Source organism: Pelobates fuscus, chromosome 1 (assembly GCF_036172605.1).
Source record: "Pelobates fuscus isolate aPelFus1 chromosome 1, aPelFus1.pri, whole genome shotgun sequence".
Lineage (NCBI taxonomy): Eukaryota > Metazoa > Chordata > Amphibia > Anura > Pelobatidae > Pelobates > Pelobates fuscus.
Genome location: NC_086317.1, coordinates 278,484,693 through 278,498,553, shown reverse-complemented (window position 1 = coordinate 278,498,553; position 13,861 = coordinate 278,484,693). Strand labels below are relative to the sequence as shown.

The 13,861-nt window shown below is 39.1% G+C and overlaps 1 pseudogene; it reads left to right on the top strand.

Annotated features, from left to right (window-relative positions):
* Positions 1 to 7,860: 7,860 nt before the first annotated feature.
* LOC134568082 (craniofacial development protein 2-like) lies at positions 7,861 to 12,908 on the top strand (annotated as a pseudogene).
* Positions 12,909 to 13,861: the final 953 nt, after the last annotated feature.

Below are 13,861 nucleotides of genomic sequence, written 5' to 3'. Positions count from 1 at the left end.
TATTTGTCCTGATTTCAGGGCGGTTTCCTCGTGTAGGTATCCACAAGGATTACCTTTTAACCTTGTCCACAAGTTGGAATTAATCAGGTCAAGGTGTATGGCAAAGCGATGTATGACATCATTGCCAATGTAGACCTGATTGCGAGGTTCGTCTATCACTAGGAATAAATGTTTAACTGTCTTATTTCCAATGGAACTAGATAGTAAACATTTTGCTATCACATTGTGACTCTCTGATTCGCCATCCAGGTTCTGGATCCACCTGTCATGTGGGGAAGCGTACCTGATCATTTTAGGATTAGAGATCTGCTTTAACAGACTTCTGCTAATATAGCTGTTCTCACTCTTTAAGTCCAGCTTTGCATTCCTACTACTTCCTAAGTCATTTATCTGAATAGGAAAGAATAAGTTGTCATTAACCCTTTCAATTCTGGCAAGGAATTGACTATGACCTGCCAGATCGACAGATTCAACATAGTCCCTGTGGAGAGAAATGGTTAAAACATCACCTTCCAGAGAGACATTCTGGATCCTCTCTGGAGCAATTCTTACGGAATGCTCATCTACAGGTGCGATTGCATCATTCACCTGCAGGATTGTCACGTCAGGTGACTGACTATTCCTAAAATATACCTCTATCGAGTCAGGTCTTTCTTCTATCACATGGCAATTACGATCAGATTGTACATGTGATTTCTCATAGGTTATAGGAACCTTAGCTTGTGACCATACAATTCCATTCACACAGTCAATAATTGTGTTCAGTCTTCTGAGTATGTCTATACCCAGAATCAGTCGGTTATAGGGGAGATCTACCACTATCACCGGGTGTCTAAAGGTTTTGTTACCTATTTTAAACTTTAACCAGGTATTGCCAATAACATGAAGGGCATTTCCTCCTACACTCAACAGAGCATTGGGGAAATCTCTTAGCTTTGGCTTATCCGTTGCTAAGTCCATTACCTGCTGGAAGTAGGTATTGGATAAGATAGTGGCTTGTGAACCAGTATCTATTAACCCTTTGAAAGACTGGGGAAGCGAATCCTGTATTTCTACAGACATGTAGTACCTTCCTTCATGTTCTTCTAATTTACATAAGAATTTAGAATGTGTCAACATATTACTTGTTTTCCATACATTACCGGTCACAGCAGTAGTTTCTACCTGTACTGAGGAATGCTCAGTCTTACCCACAGGCCCATCCTTTTTAGGATTATCTTGAACTGTCAAGCGGGAACTAGTGGTCGGCATCTCATCAGTTGGGCTGGATCCTGGAAACTAGTGGCTGTTGGGGCTACTTTAGCCTTTGGCTGAAATGAAAAAACAGAGGAACACGTTGCGCCTCCTTCACCCGGAAGTGAAGTGACGGGGTAGGCAATAGGTATCCTAACACAACTATTCTTTATTTGACTGTTAGTACCTGGAAAGGAAACAGGGTTAGGTATTACATCTATTGACAACCTAGCCTGTTTAGTCACTGTAGCTATATTTGTTGCGGCACTTGTTGTTTCTGCTGCAGTTGCACAGGTGGCTCTGCAATTGGAGCTGTCCCTAAAAAAGGATTATTGGCAAAGACTTGGTTAATCTTTGTCATTTCCTCCATTAATTTGCCCATCTGGTCTGTCAATTGACCAACCTGACGACGCAAATTATTTCCCCCGTTGCCGTTTTGTCTTTGCCCATTAGAATTTGGCTGGGATGGCTGAGACTGTTGGGAGTTATTGGAAGCAGATTGGTTGTTTCTGTTTCCATATCTCCTATTTCCCTGAGGATTCCTTCTCCATTGGGAATTGCCTTGGTTCTTATTAACCCAGGGGCGTTTATTCCCATTGGTATTGGATTTTTCAGAGTTATTAGAGGAATTTGCAGAATTGCTTCTGGCGTTTTCCTGTTTCTGAGGCTTTGGTGTTTTCAAAACCTCGGAATAGGTCCTTTTTTCTGTTGGGTTTCTAAACCTAACTGAATTTTAGTCTCTGACACCATTTTATCACCAGGTTTCTTAACCTTTGGCTGATTTTCGTCATGTGCATGGTGTATAGTATACAATTTCATGCGCTGACTGACTAGCCATTCTAACGGTAACTTACAATCGTAATCTCTTGCGAGATTCATTTGTATGTTTACCGGCATGGCATGAAAATACAGATCTTTGAAGTCTGTACTTTCATACCTGGGTTTTCTTTGGGCCACGGAGTATGCATTCTTAAGAATTATTAAAAATTCTCTGGGGCTTTGATCTGGACGGCACTTTAAGTTATAAAGCGCCTTCTTAGCATAAGCAATGGTTTTATACTTACCATATTCCATGATTATTTCATATTTCATCTTGGACCAGGACATTAACTGTATAGCTTGAAGACTTTCTAGATAAACACGGCACATTGAATCAAAGGTCCATGTAATGAACCATTTCTTATGAATGTCATCATACATGCCCAATGAATTCATTGCTCTATCATAATTTCCCAGATGTTCAGATATGTTTCCTGAACCTCTAGAAAATTGTGGGACAGTCTCTCTAAGGAATTTAATAACCTTTGGCGTTTCATAAACAGACATTGTTAATTTACGATCTCTGTTTCTTTCCCTGTGTAAACGTCTATGCGATCTGGCTGCTGGAGAGGAATTCGATCCGTACAACAGTGCAGATGGCATATCAGTCACATGTCCTTCAGAGTGGACAGTGCAATCACTTTCACTCCCATCACTCTGAGCTTCTCGTTCACTGTCACAATTCTGATCAGCATCAGAATCCTGCCAGTGTACAGAACCATGTCTGTTTTTATTCCTATCACCTTGAATCTGTTTCCCTCTGTCACGCTTGGCCAGGACAGTCTTTCCAAACTGTTCTGCCCAAGATTGCCAAGAATCTACAGGTGTTTTCTCAGAATTACTCACATCTTTTCTTAGAGACTGTTTTATGAAAACCTGGTCTGGTGTGTGAAAATCATAACAAGGAGGGGATTTACAGATAGTCTTTTCTTGCCTTTTTGTGCAACTTTTTGGCACAGAATGATGGCTGCTAACTTCACTGCCTGATTCCTGACTCTCCTTTTCATACTCATCCAATTGCATATTAAGCTGATTTATTTCCTGTGCATATTTATCCGTCAAAGCTTTCATTTCTTTTTCATGATCAGCCTGACGAGTTTTATGCTCAGCAAGTAAATCAGGGCTCGAGTCCTGCAGGAACGCGTGGGAACGGCGTTCCTGCACTTTTTTCACAGCAGGAACGCCGTTCCCCCTGCAGGCACTCAGGGGGCGGCAAAAAATGCCGCCCCCAAATGCCCTCTGTTCCCCCTGTCATGGGGGGGGCCACCTGATTGCCCCCCTCCTCCCCCCCGGCGGGCGGCTCTCTCCCTGTCACACGCGGCGAGGGAGCTGTGTCCTCTCTGCTCCCTCTCGCCGCGTGGGTTGTCTGCTGATGCCGGGAGCCGGAATATGACGTCATATTCCGGCTCCCTGCATCAGAAAACGGCGCGCGGCGAGAGGGAGCAGAGAGGACACAGCTCCCTCGCCGCGTGTGACAGGGAGAGAGCCGCCCGCCGGGGGGGAGGAGGGGGGCAATCAGGTGGCCCCCCCATGCCAGCCTCACTGCAGCCCCACTGGACCCCAGGGACCCATCCATGCCAGCTTTCCTGAAAGGTAGGGAGGCTGGGTGGGTGGGCAATGTTTATTTGAATAATTTGAATATATGTATGTCTGTTAGTGTATGTGTATGTATGTCTGTTAGTGTATGTGTATGTATCTGTGTGTATGTCTGTTAGTGTATGTGTGTGTATGTCTGTGTGTATGTCTGTTAGTGTATGTGTATGTATGTTTGTGTATGTTTGTTAGTGTATGTGTGTGTATGTATGTATGTGTGTATGTCTGTTAGTGTATGTATGTCTGTTAGTGTATGTGTATGTATGTGTGTATGTCTGTTAGTGTATGTGTATGTGTGTTAGTCTATGAATGTGTGTGTATGTGTGTTAGTCTATGAATGTGTGTGTATGTCTGTTAGTGTATGTCTGTTAGTGTATGTGTATGTATGTGTGTGTGTATGTCTGTTAGTGTATGTATGTGTGTGTGTATGTCTGTTAGTGTGTGTGTATGTCTGTTAGTGTGTGTGTGTGTGTATGTCTGTTAGTCTATGTGTGTGTATGTTAGTTCATGTCTGTTGGTGTATGTATGTGTGTGTTTGTGTCAGTGTGTGTGTGTATGCGTGTATTTACGTCTGTTATCATATGTACGTGTGTGTGAGTGTATGTGCTTCTGTTAGTGTATGCATGTTTGCGTGTATGTGCTTCTGTTAGTGTACGCATGTGTGTGTGCTTCTGTTAGTGTACGCATGTGTGTGTGCTTCTGTTAGTGTATGCATGTTTGCGTGTATGTGCTTCTGTTAGTGTATGCTTCTGTTAGTGTATGCACATGTTTGCCTGTATGTGCTTCTGTTAGTGTATGTTTGTAAGTGTCTGTCAAATCAGTGAGAGTCTGTTTGTCATTTAGTGTGTGTGACTATTAGTGTGTGTCTGTCAGTGTGTTTGTGTGTGTCTCTCTGTCAATGAATGAGTGTGTGTCAGTGAATGTGTGTGTGTGTCAAATCAGTGACGTCTGTGTGTTTGTCACGTAGTGTGTGTGTTACTGTCAGTGTGTATCTGCCAGTGTGGGTGTCTGTCAGAGAGTGTGCTTAGAGGGACACTATAGGCACCCAGACAATTTCAGCTCATTGAAGTGGTCTGGGTGCAGTGTCCCAGTCCCCTTAAACCTGCAAGTGTAATTATTGCGGTTTCTCAGAAACTGCAATAATTACCTTGAGGGGTAACTCCACCTCTAGTGGCTGTCTATCAGACACTAGAGGGACTTTCGGGTGGTTAGGTGACCAAAAGTCGCCTAACTGATGCTGGACGTCCTCACCCTGTGCATGAGGACATCCAGCATCTGCTAAATACCCATAGGATTTTAACCCCATCAGTGTCGAATGAGGGAGGGGGGGCACTACAGGGAATTATAGTGCCAGGAAAACAGCTTTGTTTTCCTGGCACTATAGTATTTCTTTAAAAGGAGCAGGAAAAGGTGGAGTCTAAAGAGGAAGGGGTGGGTTCTTAATCAGGAAGCGGTGCGCCCTTGACAGGAAGGAGTGGTAAATTTAGATTAGGGGGTTATCAGGTATAGTCATGCCTAGGGCAGCACAAAATTAAAATACACCACTGTGTGAGTGTCTGAGTATGTGTGTGCGCCTGTGAGTGTCTGAGTGCATGTGTGTGTCTGTGAGTGTATGTGTGTGCACGCGTTTATATATGCATACGAGTGGGTTTTTTTTTGGTGGGGGAGAGTTCCCACACTTTTTTCCCCAGGACTTGACCCCTGAAGTAAATCATGGTATTTCCCATCTTGAATGCCTAATTGTTCACTGTACGTGTTCAATTTGGCATTCAGTGACTTGTTTTCATCTAACGCCTTAAGAAGTGCTGTCATAAAGAAAGGCCAAGAGTGTATTATGAACGCCATTTTCCTTTCTATGTTCTTTTGTCCAGCAATTTCTTTAAGATATGTTATTATGTGTTCATCACTTAGAATGGTGTGTTTAGCTTCCCATTCTATGCTTTTCAACCAAACCTCATAGCTTGAATCATTTTTCATATGTTTATGAATGTGGACTAAAGCATTTTTTCTTAGGTCTTCAATTATTTCAGTATTATCAGTATACAGATGTATCGCTGGCCATTTTTTTTTATACACTGATTTAATCTCAATACAAAACTCTTTTCTATATCAAGATTAATATTGCATGAATTACACCAATATTATTGTATATGGAATATAATTTCAACTTAAACGATCTCAGCAGCGTGCCTCCAATTTGTGGGGATATTTATGGGATAATAATAGTAAACAGTTGAGAATTGCTCACTATTTCAATTCTCAGATCCTAAAGATCGTTATCGTGTAAGTGAAATGTATTCCATATAAATAAAATCACAATTTGTTATAAAAATAGATACAGTTTATTGTGACAATTTAAATAATAATAATAAGTAACATGCGTGACAATAATCAATGAAAATTCAGTATAACATAGTATGCAATACAATGGCAATACAAAAACATTTTTCAATGGTTAACAGCCTTAATTGTCAAGACAAGATTTATGACTGTCTTTCACAGAGCTTCGAAAGTGAAACTTACACACAGACACATGGCTGCAGCTTAAGGCCATTCAACTTTAGCTGACAGTTAGAATAACCCCTTCAATGCTGGCTAGACCTCCTAAGTAATTAAGACATATTCTTATGTGATTTTAAATAAAATAACATTTCAACCAGTTCATTAGACACTTCCTGGAACCATCCAATAAGAGTAATCTACCATGTTCTATAAGCAGAATTTTAACTTGCCTAAACAGATATTTTATCTTATTTTAGAGCAAATCAATACACCTGGATAAATATCACGATATGCTAACATGTGATATGTCACATTAAATACATAATTCATCTTTTCCCATCTGCAGATTATAAAGTTTATTAATACATTTCTTTAGTAACTAAGATTTCTAAATATCGAAATCTAATCGTGATTTATCATATATCATGCTATTAGGAAAGTTTTAATTACATTAGATTAATTAAATTAAACCAGTATAATTACCAGTTGAGTAGACATTCTCATCTGATGAGTAGGTAGTCTCAGGAACTTGTTTGGATTTCTCGCTCTGACCCTGCTTCTTTCTTAGCCTGCTTCCGACTATTCACTCTCTTGCTTTCTCTGCATACCTTCTCTTCCCTTTGTCTTAACTTTTAAAGGAAAAATTCACTAGGTGATAGACCAATAGAAACACTGGAGGTGTGGTTACCTTCCAGATAACAATTTAAGTATTTGGTCTATAGAGGACAGTCTCGTCCCACTAAACATACCTATCCAGGAAAGAGTTAACTTTTCCTGGTGGCTATTTTGACGTCATTTAGCTTATCTTTATGGTTGTCTATAACTTTAGTTTTCTGTCAGATCAAATAGTTTCTTTAAGTTTTGTCCAGACTATGTGTCTGGCAAATTCTGCTATAATTTCTAATATGACAGTTATAATTAAATATGACCCCTAAACTTACAATGGGACCTTATACAATATCGAAAGTAAAATTAAATTATTTAATCTTCTCTGTCACAAATGTCTGGGTTTAGAATTCATTATATTCCATTAGCATTTAGACAGTCTGTCCATCCCCCGTTCTCATTCCTTATCAACAGGTTTGTATATACTAAGCATTCCTTAGCTTCTGGCAAAGTGGTTAGTTTTACAGAAGGGATAGAAATCTTGTGTCTTTTGTTAACTTGAAAATAACAAAATGGAGTCTGCTCTGTTCAGAATGATTCTGACAATATACATTTTAATTTCTATCATAGCACAAAATGTCTGCCGATATAAATACCCTGACACCGTAGACTGATGAACAGCAAGGCTTTTGGAGATACTTTTATTACCCTTTTCAGCTTCATGCAAGTCAACAATTCTAAATCGTAAGTCTTTTGTGCGAGGCATCATTCACATCAGGCAATGCTTCTTGTGAAAAGCAAACCCAGAACGTGTGTGTGTTTTTTATAGGGCAGGGCAGCTGAAACCAACACCTCCAATCTCATCTCATTGATTGGATTCCAGTTGGCTTACATCTCACTCCAATTAGCTCTTGGAGATGTCATTAGTCTAGGGGTTCTTTGTGTGTTATTAGTTTAAGCAGACTGTAATTGTCTATTGTTGTGACTTAGATGATGATCAGATCAAATTTTATGACCAATTTGTGCAGAAATCCATATCATTCCAAAGGGTTCATATACTTTTTCTTGCAACTGTATATGGACAAGCACAACCAGAGACATAACGATATGGCTCTGGAAGATGAGCCCTTCAGGTCAGAAGCTGCCTACCATATTACTGTAGAAGAGCATTGGGCGAGTACGAGTAGCACCAGATCTAATGAAGTAATTGGGCAAAAGATGAAAGGACACCCAACTGCGGATGTGTTTGGAGTGGGAAGGAAAGTCCGCTGCTGCAAAGAACAATTTAAAATAGGAACCTGCAATGTCAGAACTATGAACCAAGGCAAATTGGATGTGATCAAACATGAGATGACAAGGTTAATCATCAATAATCTGGGAATTAGTTAACTCAAATGGACTGGAGTGGGACATTTCACATCAGGCAACCAGCACATCTTCTACTGTGGTCAAGAATCCTGCAAAAGAAATGGAGTAGCCATCATAGTAAATCATCGGGTGGGCAAAGCAGTGCTCGGCTACAACCCAATAAATGACAGAATTATTTCAATTTGAATTCAAGGCAAGCCATTTAACATCACAGTGATCCAAGTTTATGCTCCAGGTGGACATGACAAAAAACAAAAATAAAAAAACTACCAATATATGTCTCAAAATGGGTATTTGTCACAGTAGAATGAACTTTAAAACATAACTTTTAATAGATTAATATTAATACGAAGTGTAATACTAAAAACTAAAAGCACAAGGCTGTATAATGTCCTGAAGTATAGCTAGAGCTAACTCTAAAAATGGTAAATATTGCAAATGGTAGTGGAAAAAAAAAAAGATACTTAATAAGTCATAATTTAACAATTGCTACACAGGATAACAGGAGGGAACGTAGTGTGCATTCATCTATTCTCAGAATTCTCCTGCAGTAAAGAGTCTGCTCCTTTAGAAAGGAATGCCTCCTGTGTACAAACTACCAAAATAGCTATGTAGTGCACCAATAGACAGAGAAAAAGTACTTCAAAGACAGAAAGGTGCTTATAAAACAGGAGGTTAAGAGACAGTGAGAGGAAACCACTAGGATTGGTATGAAACGATCGGTACCAATATGTATATAAAGTGTCTCAGACCTAGCACTGGCTGATTGTAACAAAATCCATTTTTTATTTATGAATGAAGGGAGTGAAATTGAACTCCTCATTGAGCCCGTGAGGAGCCAGTGTTTTGAATTGATGTATCCATCTAGATTCTTTCTTCAATAGTGTAGGGTTGAAGCTACCTTTTCTTGTGTTGAGATGGATGTGTTCCAGAACTTGAAAATTCAAGTTAGTGGGATCAGTATTATGAAAATTTCTTACATGATTTGCAACTGGTGTAGAAATGTTAAAATTTGTCACAGAGTTGACATGTTGTAGCACGCGCCTACGAAATTCTTGGTAGGTTTTTCCCACATATTGTAATTTGCAGCTACAGGTAATGACATAAATGACTTTAGTTGTGCTGCAGTTCATGAATTCTTTGATTGTATATGTGGTTTTGGTGTTAGTGCATGCTATAGTTTTAGATGGCAAGATATATTTGCAAGCTTTACAGTATCCACATTTAAACATCCCTTTGGATGGTTGTAGCCAGGTTGGAGATGGTTGTTGAGGCGCCAAGTGGCTGTGGACAAGTAAGTCGCGTAAATTGGTGGCTCTCCGTGGTGTAATGCTCGGAAAAGATTGTAGATTTGTTGCCACGTCGCGGTTAAGTATGGGCCAATTTTCAGTAAAGATCTTACGAATAGGATCCCAACACTAGTCATAAGTCCCAATGCATCTTGTAATATGTTTTTTGGGGTGAATTTTTTGATTTCCAAGACAGGAGGCTTGATCCATGAGTGACACACGCGGAAATGCTTGTTTAAGGATCCTGTTAGGGTATCCTTGTTCTTTAAAGCATGTTCTAAGTGTGTTAGCTTCTTGTAAGAAAGTTTCTTCACTGGAACAATTCCTCTTTGCTCTTAGATACTGTCCAAAAGGAATGCCAGCTTTGAGCTTGTATGGATGGTGGCTATTCCAATGTAGTAAGTTATTACAAGAGGTGGGTTTTCGATATAATGAGGTACTAATCTCGCCTCCTGGTGATATATGAATGGTGAGGTCGAGAAACTCAAGTTTGTTTTCACTGATAACATGGGTAAGCTTTAGACCTATGTTGTTCAAGTTCAATTTGCAAACCATCTCTTCGAAAATGATAGTCGGGCCTGTCCAGAAAATTAGGATGTCATCTATATAACGATGCCAACTGAAGATGAATTGTTTGTAACCATGTTGTATTATTTCTATCAGGATGGTGGCTTCCCACCATCCAAGGTAGAGGTTGGCATAACTAGGGGAACAAGATGTTCCCATAGCTGTGCCCCTAGTTTGTATATAATAAACACCGTTGAAGACAAAAAAAATTGTGAGTAAGGATGAATTCCAAGATTTCCATCAAAAATGTTGTTTGCGTTGTGGTAAATTTTTGAGACTTTTTAAAAAAATATGAGGTGGCTATTAGGCCAATGTCATGGGGGATATTGTTGTACAATGCCACAACATCAAGGCTGGCAATAAGAGTGTATGGCGGTACCATAAGGTTTTCCAGCATTAGTAGTGAATGTTTCGTATCCTGTATAAATGATGGTAATTCTATAACTAGGGTGTGAAGTATTTTTTCTAGGAACTTGCTAGGTTGTTCTGTGAGAGAGTTGTTGCCAGAGACAATCGGTCTGCCTGGTGGATTTGTTGGATTCTTATGTCTCTTAGGCAGACAATAGAAAGTAGCCACTGTTGGGGTGTTAGGCAATAAAAATTTGAATGAATCTTGGGTTATTATCTCACTGTCTCTAGCCTTAGTGATTAGTTGTTTAAACTCTTGAAGATACTTTGTAGTGGGGTCCCCTTGAAGTTTTTTATAACAGGATATGCAATTGAGGTGGATCATACACATGTCTATGTATTTGTCCTTTTCCATGATAACAATATTACCCCCCCCCCCCTTGTCAGAGGGTTTAATGATTATATTTTTTATCAGAGCTTAATTCATTCAGAGCTTGGTTTTCAGCATAGGACAAATTGCTGGTCAGGGGTATTTGTCTGATATTCAGTTGTTCAATTTTTTCAGTGGTTATTTGTACAAATAAATCCACATTTATTACGTCTTTGAAATTAGGTGTATACCAACTTAATGGTTTTAAATCGGTTAAAGGTGGATCTTTTTCCTGATCCTCCAGTAATGTGACTAGTGTTTTAACATGTTGGTAGTCCTCAGGTGAGACTCCTATTTCTTTAGCCATTATTTTTTCCTTTTTTTTATGTAATGCACTCAGAGCGAGTTTCCGACCAAAAAGGTTTATGTCCTTTAACCAGTTAAACTTATCGGCTCCAGGAGTGGGTATGAAGGAAAGGCCTTTGTTTAGGAGGGATATGTGTGTCTGAGAAAGAAAACGATTTGAGAGATTTATCACCTTATTTTCGGTATTACTGTGTGAAATTATTTTTTCAAACGATCTGGCCTGTACCCCCATTTGTTTCTGTCCCTCAGTCTGGGTCGTTGGGAGTTCTGCCAAGCTTGGTCTAAAAAAGAACCAGCTCTCAATTGAAGTTCAGAATTTGTCTGTGGTACTAAATTCTGAAAATAAACTGACTTTTCTTGATTTCTTAAGATTCCTTTTTGCAAACTCTGACTGTTTTTTTAGAGAAAGAGTTGCTTCTAGATCTATTCCGCGAGGACTCGGAGTCAGATTTATCTGTATCTGAAAGGAAAGAATTTCTACTATTATAACGCCTTCTGGTTTGGGTTTTAACCTTGAATATATTCCCTTCACTAAAATCTTTGTGGTCACGTTGGAAATTGAAATGTTTTTTCTCCCTGATGTTTTTAGTAAAATTTTCCAAATTAGTTTGTAGTTGTGTCTCCATAGGTTGGTAATCGATATTTTGATGGAAATCTTTGGTCAGTGTGATCTGATCTTTTAGCTTCTGATTTGTTATCTCAAACTGATCTTGTTCTAATGTTATGAGATATTGCATTAGATTAAATGAACAATCTAAAAGTATGTTGTTCCATCCTGTGAGTTTTTCATCTGTGTTCACTTTTTCTGGTGTAGATATGTTAAGTCTCAAACCCCGTGGCACAAGTTTTTTTTCCACATATTGTTTAAGGCTAGTTAATTCCCAAAAACCCTTAATTTGTTCTTTATACAGGTTTTGTGTTTTAAAGAACACTTCATTAATATCAGTCGGATTTAAACTAGGTAGAGGATTCAAGGAAAAAACATTGTTATGTTAACATCATTAGATCCAAAATCGAAGTTTGGTGATTGGGATAGATATGATGCCATGCCAATGTGTGTATTAGCTAGATCTTAATGTGTGTTACACGGCTCTAGAACAGTAGGTATTAAAACCTTGGTGCAAGCACCCTTAGAGAAAGTAGAAAGAAACGAAAAATTGGAGCCTAGATAAAGATATGAGACAGAGTGGTAGTGGAAAATGGGGGTAACCCCTAAATCGCTAACTGGTGGACATGACAACAACAAAAAGAAAAAACTAACAATATATGTCTCAAAATGGGTATTTGTCACAGTAGAATGAACTTTAAAACGTAACTTTTAATAGATATATTAATACGAAGTGTAATACTAAAAACTAAAAGCACAAGGCTGTATAATGTCCTGAAGTATAGCTAGAGCTAACTCTAAAAATGGTAAATATGCTCCAACCATGGATGCTGAAGAGGCTGAAATTGTCTAGTTCTATGAAGATATTCAACACATGATAGATATAGCACCAAGATAAGATGTTACTATCCTCATAGGAGACTGGAATGTTAAAGTAGGAAACCAAAAGACACCAGGAATAACTGTCAAGTTTGGCCTTGGAGTTCAAAACTAAGCTAATTAGCAGAATTCTGCCACCTTCTTCCAACAGCCTCCGAGATGACTCTACACATGGACATCACCAGATGGACAATATAGAAATCATATTGACTATATACTTTGCAGCCAAATATGGAGGAGCTCTATACAGTCAGAAAAAACAAGACCTGGAGCTGACTGTAGCTCCGACCAAGAGCTTCTTATTGCAAAGTTCAGAATTAAACTGAAGAAAAGAGGGAAAACCATCAGACCAATCCGATAGGACATAAATAATATCCCTTGTGAATATGCAGTGGAGGTAAAGAATAGATTTGAGGGACTCGACATGGACGATAGAATGCCTGAAGAACTTTGGACCGAAGTTTGCAATACTATCCAGGAAACCACAAGAAAAAATATCAACAAAAGAAAGAAATCTAAGAAGGCAAACTGGCTACCTGACGAGGCTTTAAAAATAGCAGAGGAAAGCAAAAGGTAGTGGAGATCGGAAACATTTGTCCAACTGAATGCAGAATTCCAAAGGATAGCAAGAAGAGACATTCTACAATGAGCAATGTAAAGAGATAGAAGAAGATGATAGAATGTAAAAGTCAAGAGATCTATTCAAGAAAATTGGGGATCTAAAAGTTACCTTTCATGCCAAAGTGGGTGTGATAAAAGACAAAAATGGCAGGGACTTAACAGAAGAAGATCAGATAAAGAAGAGATGACAGGAATACACTGAAGATCTATACAGGAAGAATCTTAACAGCAGTGATGACCTCAATAGTTGGTCCAATGAGATGAAACCAGAAATCTTGAAGAGCGAAGTGAGATGGGCCCTAGGATGTCTTGCAGATAACAAGGCTGCAGGAGTTGATGATATTACAATATCAACAAAGGTCCGCATAGTCAGAACTATGGTATTCCCACTAGTAACATACGGATGTGAGAGCTGGAGTATAAAGAAGGTTTAATGTCGTAGAATTGATGCCTTAGAACTGTGGTGTTGGCGAAAACTGCTTAGAATCCCTTGGATTGCAAGAAGATCCAATAAATCTGTACTACAGGAAATCAAGACAAACTGTTCACTGGAAGCTATGATCATGAGGCTGAAGCTCAAATATTTTGGCCATATAATAAGAAGGCAGAATTCTCTAGAGAAGACTCTGATGCTGGGAAAGATTGAAGGCACACGAAGAAGGGGACGATGGAGATGGATAGATGAGGTCACTA